This window comes from Gavialis gangeticus, unplaced genomic scaffold (genome assembly GCF_001723915.1).
Source record: "Gavialis gangeticus isolate Ggan-Ray unplaced genomic scaffold, GavGan_comp1, whole genome shotgun sequence".
Classification (NCBI taxonomy): Eukaryota; Metazoa; Chordata; order Crocodylia; family Gavialidae; genus Gavialis; species Gavialis gangeticus.
The window spans coordinates 46,590,257-46,598,728 of NW_017729022.1; positions in this window are offsets into that span (position 1 = coordinate 46,590,257).

Consider the following 8,472-nt stretch of genomic DNA (forward strand, 5'->3'; position numbering starts at 1 on the left):
TTCCCCCCCCCCCCCACCTTGTGCTGTAGGGTGTTGCCTGTGTATGAGCGAGAGCTCAGGAGACAGAAGAGAAGATTTTAAATTAGTTCATTAGAAATTAATAGCTAGAAGTGGCACCACATTGGTTGATTGGTGCCATTAGACATGCTCATTGTAGTTAACAGGCACTGCTGTGAGCAAATGTGGCACTGATTCATATGTGGGAGGCAACCACCCACTTGCTAGTGAGGACAAAATGGACATATTTCACTCTCATCTACTCCTCACCTAATCCAGAACGATAGCACAGTGTTTCCCTTACTAACATATGGGCACTAAAATCTGTTTGGACCAGAGATCCTCTGCATATTGATAACTTAGTTCTAGCATCTGACAAAGATGAAATTGGATTGTTTGTTGCACTGGCTTTCTGATCAACTTCAGGAACAGCACTTGTGGGTACAAAAGGGTGTCATTGTGCTGCTGGTCTTAACTTGCATTAAGACTCAACTGAGGATTTCCTCTGCATAGAGGAGTTCTGGACTAGCATCAGGCCTGGGTAGCTTACTGTCCACCAGCTACTCTTAGTCCACAGCTTCACATCACAGAATCAGGCTGGAAAAGGTAGCGGGTGAGGGTCATTCCAAGTTAGCAGTGCAGTCCCTGGGGAACCGTTCAAAGTGGTACAAATAACCCTATGGTTTCCTTAGAAGACATCAAGACAAGCTTTGCCTCTTTCTCCCCACTGTTGCAGGTAGCTCAGAATCAGTACATATGAGAACTGAACCCTCAGACAGGGAATGGCAGTGAATTCATCAGGGGAGCCAACAAACAGCTAATACATGAGAGCAACTAACTGAGTCCAGAACATTCCCTCCCGATGTAAAAATATACAAGAGAGAGACAAACGAGCCTCAGGACTGCATCCTTTCATTCCTTTGAAGATCATCTGCTGTCTTGTCCTCTGGACAGGGAACTTGGGTGTACGTAGCCAAGTAGCTAATAGGAAATATCATCATTCTCTTTTCGGCGTGCTGCTGCTTGTCGTGCTGCATACCCTAAAAATAGTGGGCTGCTGCTTCATCAAAGTATGCAACACTCCCAGGTGAAAACTGGGACATCAGAAAAGTGTTTCGGAAACTTTGGGTTTATTATCCTGGTCACACCAGGGATTGGAACGTGGCTCAGTGTTTTACTTTAAAGTTCTGACTTTAATTGTGGAGGGTGATATACACTTATGAACATGAATAACCAGGCTTTCCAGTGAATATGGCAAAAAAGGACAACACGTGTTAAGAATTGCAGAAGTCAGAAATGGAAAAGATGTGCCAGGGTATGGACAAACATAAAAATTTATATGGCTATCAAATGATACCAGTACAATCTGTTACAATGCAACTGTTAGGTCTGCATGCTTCTGATTTGATCAAAATGTAACAGAAGTGTTCCAGCTTTCACCTTGCTTCATCCAGGGTCAAATTAAGGCAATTTAGCTCATTCTGATCATGCAGCTATAACAGTTACAGCATACGTAACAGCTGCCATGCTCTCCTCAGCTGCAGCTTCCCCTTCCCTTATAAAGCAGAGAGCAATGTAGGTTTATCTATATGCTTAGGTTATCTGTTATATCACTTGTGACTGAAATCAGTGGAATTATTCCAAATGCACATTTGTGTAGAATGGAATCCAGTCCATTTTTACCTTTTTTGCAATTAAACTATGTCTTAAGATCTGAATTGAAACTCTGTGCTTTTCCAGGGTTGTTTCTGTAGCTGGGAGATGTCTTTTCATATGAGAGTGCCAATATTATACCACCCACACTCCTTTCCTGTAATTTTACTGATAGAAATTGTAAGAAAAATCCACAATAATGAATATCCGGTACTTTCAAAACTGAACTGGCAGCTCAGTGTTACCTAATTAATAGTTTCTTTTACTTTCCAGCTCCCAAGGGACCTACATTCCCATTAATAACCTTCAGAAGTTGTATAACAATTATTTCACTAGCAGCGGCATTCCCATGCAAGCGTCCCTTAGCATAGAAATAAGGCAGGTGAAAAAAGGTTCACATTTGGCATTTGAAAGACAACACTTAGGAATTCCACAATAGCATTGCCCTTACCATCTTCTTAGGAAATCCACTGTAAAATACAGTATGTGCTAAGTACAAGCCTTGCCACCTAAATATGGACTGCTTTTGGCTCTAGCTGTTCAGAAAACCCCAGAGCAGGTGCCACATTAAATCACCCAACTTGATTCTTTTCCTGGCTGAAGATCACTGAGAGTTTACATGGGCAGGAATTTGGACAACACATCTCACAATTCAGGAACACTAGGAAACTAACATTGCCCAACAACATAAACACATTCTTACCTCAGAAAGTCTTCAGGCTCCTAATTGTGCAGAGTGCAACTTAATTTGGCTTTGACAAGGAAGTGGTTTAGTGCTTATAGGGAATACATTTTAGTCTGTCATACCAGTACTAATTATTGCCACATTTCCTTTCTATTTATAACTGAAATATTCTAAATTGGCAACGTTAGATGCAAATATATTACAATCTAACAGGAGGCCAAATATTTGGTAAATCTGATTTAATTAAGGGAAGAAATTATTCCTGTATGGTTGCCTAATGGTCTTGCAGTTGCAATTTCCAGAGTTCAGTTTGCTGAAAAGCTGCTGATAACTCATAAGAAAGTTTGAAGATTAGTATGTAATTTAGCTTAGCTTATTCTGTATGTCTCACTACATTTTATTTTACTGAGGACTCTTGCCTAAATGGAGGATTTTTGTTACTTGAAAGCATTTTTGATCTCCTATTTATTTTCCACCTGCAATTATAACCCTCTCTTGGTGACATCACCATTGGCTGCTGTGAAAGAATTATAATAAATGGCTGAATAAAGAATTATTGACGTCAAGTGGAAAATAACCAGCTGGAGCTGATGAGCTCTCAGAAATCCTGTTTGCATGCAAGAATCATATGTAAAAAAGAATCCAAAGGGAGGAATACTGAAAATGCTCTCTGTAAAGTACCTAGTGTACAGAGCCATTGCAAAGGCATCTTATGTAAGTGGTCAGTAACACGAAAATAAATATAGAATATAAGTAGCTGGAGGCCAGTTGCAAATGGGAACATTGCCAACACAGAACATATCTGGATTTTATTTAAAGAAATTATGTAACAGCAAACATCTGAAATTATTTTTTTTCCCTGAAAATTTTATCTAAATGGTAGGTGCATACAGTTTTTAAATGTCTTTCAGGAACATTTTTCCAGACACCTTTGGCATAATATGAATATTCTCCTGGCAACGAAAGCCAGTTTAAATGTATCCACAGGTCCCTAATTTTTTTGGGGTAGTCCTGCATATTAGTCAAATAATTCCTACTTTTTTGTTTATTTGGGTATTAGCTGCAAGTACATCTGGTGCATGAAGGATCATAGGGTACAGCTACATACCTGCCTGGCCAGTGTGTAGTTACTGAGCATGCTGTACAGCTTTGTGGGTGTTTACACTACTGAATACAGAAGTATAATTCAAGGGCAGGGGAGGTGGTGCCCTAGTGTGACAGGATGCTTGGTGGTGTAGCAGGGGCTGATTAGGGAGTCAGTTGACCAGAAGGGGGCTGGTCTTGAGGCATATAAGCCTGGTGCATAAGCTGGTTAGGAAGTCTTCTTCCGAGAGTGCCATAGGATGAGGACTTCCTGGTAATGGGGCTGCAGCAGGACTCCTGGATTAAAACTGGAGCAGAGGCAGGTCTTGGAAGAGAGAGAGAGCCTGAGCCCAGAAGGAGTGAGTATCAGCAAGGCTAAGGGAATCCAAAGGTCTCACTGGCCCAGCAGTGGGGACAGGGCCCAGAGATGGGCTGAAGGTTGGGAACCAGTGATGGAGATTGCCAGGACCTGGGTGCCTGGAGATCTCAATTGGCCTAGGAGCCGGGCCAAACTCTAGGGAGACTGAAGGTCAGGGACCACAACTGGAGATTTCCAGGGCTTGGGTGCCTGGAGATTTCAACTTGTCTAGGAGTGGGGCCAGGGCTCAGAGAGGGGCCAACGACTGGGGGTCACTGCCAGAGACTGAGGGGGCCAAGAAGCCTGTAGCCCAGGAAGGGGGGAAGTGTCAGCCATTCTAGGAGGCCTGAAGTGGAAGCACACGAGGGGCCGGTGTCAGCAGTACCAGCGAGCCTGGAAGTCGGAGCCTGGGGGTTGGGGGGGAAATTGTCAGCAAGGCCTGGGAACCCAAAGGTCTTGCTGTCCTAAGAATGGGACTGAAGGTCAGGAACCACAGCTGGAGACTGCCAGAGCCAGGGATCCTGGAGATCTCAACTGGCCTAGGACCAGGGCCAGGGTCTAGGAGGACCACAGGACAGGATCACAGCTGGAGACCAAGGGGACTAAAGAGACCATAGCCCAGGCATATGTTAGCAGATCATCTGCAAGACATGGGAGTCGGTACTGGGGAGGATGGAGTCCATGAATTTATCCCTTAAGGCAATGACCATGGGTAGCTGTGGTCATAAGAGTAAGATCAGGTTTGGGAAGCCTGGGGGCAGCCTCCCTTTCATCAGAAGTTAATAACATCAAGGCATGATGAGAAAGTAAAGGCAAGAGGGCCCCAAAGGGAGCCAGGTTGGCAAGGGCTGAGCCACAACCAAGGGGCATCGTGACCACCCTTGGGATAAGCACTTATTACCCCCAGGCACCACCTTTTGTGGGGAACTTTAAAATAGCCCTGACCACAGAAGTGGCTGATTGTATTGCTGTGATCAGCACCATGGCAGACAGCACTGGTCTGGGCATTGCATGGATGCTCTGGGCACAGAACTGCCTGTCTGCACTTTTGTCCATCCACATTGCATTGGTAGTGGAACTGCAAACTGTGCTTAAGGGCTGGAAAATTTAGGGAGTAAAGGAGAAATTGGGAGAGTGAAGGAGGATAGAATTTGACCAATTACATTGGGCATTTATTACTTTGCTACCTCCCTAATAGTTCTGGTTATGACCTCCAAATTCTAACAAAAAAGATCTTATAGAGGTGTTTCTGCCAGCTTACAGGGATTGTGGAGCAGCCAGCAAAGCTGTTGTTCTTGTCTATCTCATTCTCTTGGGTGTTCTTTTCATTTGGGCTGAAGAAATGCATGTATGTTTCCTGGCCCAACATGACTGAGTTATGCTGTGTACAGTTCCATCGAAATGAGTAGGACTGCCTGGGTGTAATTTGACTCATGATTAAATTATAGATGCTTTTCATGAAGAGCAGTGTTGAGTGACAGTTAGGTGTTGATCCTGTGTTAGGAAATTTGGCCACCCTTGTTATATGGCATTTGAAGGGAAGCTCAGTCTCTTTGACATAAAACTTCATTAGTAGAGACAGGCCTGAAGCAAGCTGATGGATCCAAACACACTCCAACTTTGGGGAAGTCTGTAATACAAACTAACTGGAGCCTGAAAGGGATTACCTTTTGAGATCTGAATCTTCCCTCTCTTGTGTAGAAAGGCAGTCAGCTGTCTTAACAGTACTATAAAAACTACATAGAAGACTATGTCAAGGAGTTCAGTGGAGCTACTTTTGATTTGTAAATGAGGAGAGCATGTTCTTCTCATGTCCTTGGACCCAAGGAAGGAGAGACTTCACCTATATATGTACAGGGCAAAGTTTTTGAAAGCCCATTATGAATTGAACAAAAAAAGTAACTGAACAGCAGTGTGAAGTGACCCAGTCTGGTATATTTTAAAGCAAACATTTCTAAGAATGCAAGCAGATATAATGCCTGAGCAATACCATAGACTACCTGTGTATTTTCCATGTCCAAACTTGTCCTGTACAATCCCCAGAACCTGACAGTGCTGTTCACACAATGAGGAAGATACTGATGAGAGCTGTTTAATGATTGACACACAGGCCCAAACTGAACTTTAGCAGCAACCTATTCCATTTACATGCCCATATGGCAGTTACCCAGCCACCTAAACAATCTGCTTGGCACTTATGCAGTGTGTGCCTAGCCTATTCTAAATATATCTCCCACTCTTTGCTGTCTAGGTGGCCTGATTCTAAAGGAAGGCTGGATAATTTCTAACCTATAGTCTCATTGTGCTGTGTAGGTGGAAAGATCCAGGCTCAAAGAAGGGGTTGAAAGCTGAATCTCTTGCCCCTAATGCAAGAGCCCTAACCACAAGTAGGTTATAACAAAGGATAGCTGTCCTTTTAGCATCTGAAATCCTCTAGGACTTTTCCCAACTACATTTTTGAGTCTCACACAGGTAAGTATGTACGCAGCAGTGTACCTAACTCGCCAGAATGTAGCCTACTTATTCATTCTCCATAGCCATGTGGAAACTTATGCAAGTGTTTAGGAGTAAGTGTTAAAAATAGCACTTATGTGGTTGGGTGAATGACATTTGGGCATGTAATGTGTAAAGTGCTTCCACTTCCTTGACAAGTGTCCTAAGCAGTAGGATACTGAAGTATCTTGGACAGCTCCTCCTCGATCTTCTCCAAAATAACTTTTGGGATCTCGCACAGATGTATGTGTTTTACCAGACGTAACAGGATCACAACAGAATGAAAATAGTGGATCCCTTTTGAGACTCCCTACAACCTCTCACACATCCCAGGCACCCAGCCCCTCCCCACGCCCCATATATCCACAAACACAGACCCACATGCTCTCTCACCCTACATACCCACAAACCTATACCCACCCCCAACAATATACAAGAGTAAGACTTCATTTTAAGCTATTGTGCAATCACCTCTCTGTACACTACACAAACACAAATAAATTAGGACAAAAATATTTTTGAAACCAAAGTAATGCATGCTGTAGATGTTCATTTTTTAGAATATAATTTGGTATTTTTCTTGTTCTGAGATAGTAAAACCTCTTCCTGAAAAGAGTACTTCCTGGGGCAAGGGGAGGGACTTCTGGTGGCAAAGGTCAGGGGTTAGGGGGTGGGGCATCCAGTCACAAGATGGCAACCAGAGGCAGGGCATCTTTCAAGGCGCAGGGCTACCAATGCATGCCTCAACAGCTTGTTAAAATTCAGTAAGCGGCTCTCCGTCTGAAATAATTGCCTGCCCCTGCCTTAAGGGACTGAAGGGCTGCAGCTGTGGGAAGGTTAATGAAGGCCTGGCTCACCAGGAATCAAAAAACCCCAGCAGGCAGAACCAGTGGGGGAGGTGGAGGAGAAGCAAACCTTCTAGAAACATTTGAGCAGATTGCTGAGGTGTATCAGGGCCCTTGTGATCTCTGGGCTATTAAGTTAGCTCCCTGTCCAACTGGGGATGCCCAGGCATCCTATTGGGTCGTGGGAACCAAGGCTGCATGCACCTGTGACATATAAAAGTTGGTCATTTTTGACTGTGTGGGGCTCATGGAAGAGGTCTACAGGTAGCAGTTCCAAGGATGACAATTTGACTCCAACTTTGGCTTAGGGCAGTTGCCTTAAGGACTTATGCCACTGGTAGTTGAAACTGGAGACTAACTCTACTGAGAAAGTGGTGGAACTGGTGACATTAGAAAAAATTAGCCAAATCCTGTGGGTAGAGACCTGAGAATCAAGCAGCATAAAAGAGGTAATACACCTTGTTGAGGTTTTTTTAGAGACAGAACTGGAATATGGAAATTTGAGAAGTTCCCCAGTCCTCAACAGGCTTCTTCCTGTTCAAATTATTGTATAGGAGACAATTTAGGGGGATACTAGACCTTGTCCAGGAGGTCTGGCAAACACAGAGCCTGCAGGCACAAAACACTATCCAGTATATTCTTCAACTCCAGGAACAGCTGGACCTGATAGGAACATTTCCACAAGAGTATCTCTGGAAAATAGGAGGCCCAGGAACAACACATAATAGAAATACCTGACTCCAAGTACATCAACCTGTAGACCAGGTACTATTATTACTTTCATGGGCAGAGAGCAAGCCATTGGCCAATTGGCAGGGGCCCTATGAAGTCATGAGGCAAGTTGGGGAAGCAGATTACAAAGTTTGCCGCGCAAATGTGAACATCTTGACAACATGCTCAAGAAAGCCTCCATGTTTCCGTATGTCTAATGACAGAAATGGGGATAGTCCTCAAAACCCAAATGGCATGGTTACTGTAACAGGGAGACTAGCTCCAGCCCTGTTACGGAGGTATTTACAGCACTTACTCATCGGGAGTCCGAGGGACTGAGCACACAGAGATGATGTCATCGGGCAGCATTGCTCAGTCTGAAAACTCTCACACCTGAAACAAAAGAAAGAAACTGAGAACCAGAAGTGAATGAAGGGGTGAAAAGCAACCTGTTTAAATTCGCTGATGATACCAAAATTTGGGGTGAGGTGAGCACGCTAGTAGGGAGGGAAAGATTGCAGCAAGATCTGGATAGGTTACAGGAGTGGGCTAACATAAACAGGATGTGTTTCAATACTGACAAGTGCAGGGTGCTACACTTAGGCAGTAGAAACCAGCAGCACACTTACAGAATGGGAAACTCCCTT